General features: G+C 59.0%; 1 long non-coding RNA gene across 1 annotated transcript in view; it reads left to right on the top strand.

Moving 5' to 3' along the window:
- The first annotated feature begins 227 nt into the window (after nucleotides 1-227).
- LOC121845155 overlaps nucleotides 228-2,891 on the top strand; it is a 6,765-nt gene continuing 4,101 nt past the window's right edge. Inside the window, exon 1 of the long non-coding RNA XR_006082407.1 lies at nucleotides 228-281. This is a non-coding gene — a long non-coding RNA (uncharacterized LOC121845155). The remainder of the gene's footprint in view (nucleotides 282-2,891) is intronic.

Below are 2,891 nucleotides of genomic sequence, written 5' to 3' on the forward strand. Positions count from 1 at the left end.
TATATAGTGCACTACTTCTGACCAAGGCCTACAGGTATGAACCTGAACTATATGATATGGCCATGGCCTAAATAGCACCCATATTCCCTATAGTGCACTACTTCTGACCAAGGCCTACAGGGCTCTGGTCAAGAGTAGTGCACTCTGTAGGGAATAGGGTGCCATTAGGGCCCACATTGTATGTCTGCTCCTGAAGGACACAGAGAGTGGCGCCGCTGTTGGTGTTTGAGAGGACATCTGTCCAACATCTCTGAGTGTGCCTTGATCCCTGACAAGAAAAGGTGAGTTGTCACTGTGTTCCCATCGCCTACCCTTCTCCAGGAGTGTGCACTCCTACACTCCAAACATATTCCTAACACCAGAGGGGAGTGTACAAGTGCACACTTTGGGAGAAGGGTAGATCATCAGAATGGAGCCTTGCTGTTATCACAATGGACCACGGAAGCCCTTGTCTGTTTGTTGTGACTAGTGATTTATACATGACTTATAAATTCATTTAGTTGTTTTGTTTCCTCAAATATCACATCCCACATATCTGGGTATAGGGCTGGGAATAGGGCTGGGTATAGGGCTGGGGATAGGGCTGGGGGGCTGGGAATAGGGCTGGGGGGCTGGGAATAGGGCTGGGTATAGGGCTGGGTATAGGGCTGGGTATAGGGCTGGGGATAGGGCTGGGGATAGGACTGTTTATAGGGCTGGGAATAGGGCTGGGAATAGGGCTGGGAATAGGGCTGGGTATAGGGCTGGGTATAGGGCTGGGTATAGGGCTGGGGATAGGGCTGGGTATAGGGCTGGGGATAGGACTGGGTATAGGGCTGGTTATAGGGCTGGGAATAGGGCTGGTTATAGGGCTGGGAATAGGGCTGGTTATAAGGCTGGTTATAGGGCTGGGTATAGAGCTGGGGATAGGGCTGGGGATAGGGCTGGGTTTAGGGCTGGTTATAGGGCTGGGTATAGGGCTGGGAATAGGGCTGGGGATAGGACTGGGTATAGGGCTGGGAATAGGGCTGGTTATAGGGCTGGGAATAGGGCTGGTTATAAGGCTGGGTATAGGGCTGGTTATAGGGCTGGGTATAGGGCTGGGGATAGGGCTGGGTATAGGGCTGGGGATAGGGCTGGGAATAGGACTGGGTATAGGGCTGGTTATAGGGCTGGTTATAGGGCTGGTTATAGGGCTGGTTATAGGGCTGGGAATAGGGCTGGGAATAGGGCTGGGGATAGGGCTGGGAATAGGGCTGGGTATAGGAAAGGGAATAGGGCTGGGTATAGGGCTGGGGATGGTCTGGGAATAGGGCTGGGGATAGGGCTGGTTATAGGGCTGGGGATACGGCTGGGGATAGGGCTGGGGTTGGGCTGGGTATAGGGCTGGGGATAGGGCTGGGAATAGGGCTGGGTATAGGAAAGGGAATAGAGCTGGGTATAGGGCTGGGGATAGGGCTGGTTATAGGGCTGGGGATAGGGCTGGGGATAGGGCTGGGAATAGGGCTTTCTGGGTATAGGGCTGGTGATAGGGCTGGGTATAGGGCTGGGGATAGGGCTGGGAATAGGGCTGGGGATAGGGCTGGTTATAGGGCTGGGTATATATATGTCTTTCTGTCTCCATGACCAAGCACACAGCCCACAACCCGCAGCACACAGGCCACAACCCGCAGCCCACAGCCACAACCCGCAGCACACAACCCGCAGCCCACAACCCGCAGCACACAGCCCACAACCCGCAGCACACAGCCCACAACCCGCAGGCCACAACCCACAGCACACAGGCCACAACCCGCAGCACACAACCCGCGGCACACAACCACAACCCGCAGCACACAACCCGCAGCACACAACCCGCAACACACAACCCGCAGCACACAGCCCACAACCCGCAGCACACAACCTGCAGCACACAACCCGCAGCACACAGCCCACAACCCGCAGCACACACAGCCCACAACCCGCAGCTCACAACCCGCAGCACACAACCCGCAGCACACAGCCCACAACCCGCAGCACACAGCCCACAACCCGCAGCTCACAACCCGCAGCACACAACCGCAGCACACAACCCGCAGCCCACAGCCCACAACCCGCAGCCCACAACCCGCAGCACACAGCCCACAACCCATAGTCCACAACCCGCAGCCCACAACCCGAAGCCCACAACCCGCAGCACACAACCCGCAGCATACAACCCGCAGCACACAACCCGCAGCACACAACCCGCAGCCCACAACCCGCAGCACACAGCCCACAACCCGCAGCACACAGCCCACAACCCGCAGCACACAGCCCACAACCCGCAGCACACAACCCGCAGCACACAGCCTACAACCCGCAGCACACAGCCCACAACCCGCAGCACACAGCCCACAACCCGCAGCACACAAACCGCAGCACACAGCCCGCAGCACACAGCCCACAACCCGCAGCACACAGCCCACAACCCGCAGTCCACAACCCGCAGCACACAACCCGCAGCACACAGCCCACAACCCGCAGCCCACAACCCGCAGCACACAGCCCACAACCCGCAGCACACAGCCCACAACCCGCAGCCCACAACCCGCAGCACACAGCCCACAACCCGCAAGCCACAACCCGCAGTCCACAACCCGCAGCACACAACCCGCAGCACACAACCCGCAGCACACAGCCCACAACCCGCAGCCCACAACCCCGCAGCCCACAACCCGCAGCACACAGCCCACAACCCGCAGCACACAGCCCACAACCCACAGCCCACAACCCGCAGCACACAGCCCACAACCCGCAGCACACAACCCGCAGCACACAACCCACAGCCCACAACCAGCAGCACACAACCCGCAGCACACAACCCGCAGTCCACAACCCGCAGCACACATTCCACAACCCGCAGCCCACAACCCGCAGCCCACAACCCGCAG

Source organism: Oncorhynchus tshawytscha, unplaced genomic scaffold, assembly GCF_018296145.1.
Source record: "Oncorhynchus tshawytscha isolate Ot180627B unplaced genomic scaffold, Otsh_v2.0 Un_contig_4690_pilon_pilon, whole genome shotgun sequence".
Taxonomy (NCBI): Eukaryota; Metazoa; Chordata; class Actinopteri; order Salmoniformes; family Salmonidae; genus Oncorhynchus; species Oncorhynchus tshawytscha.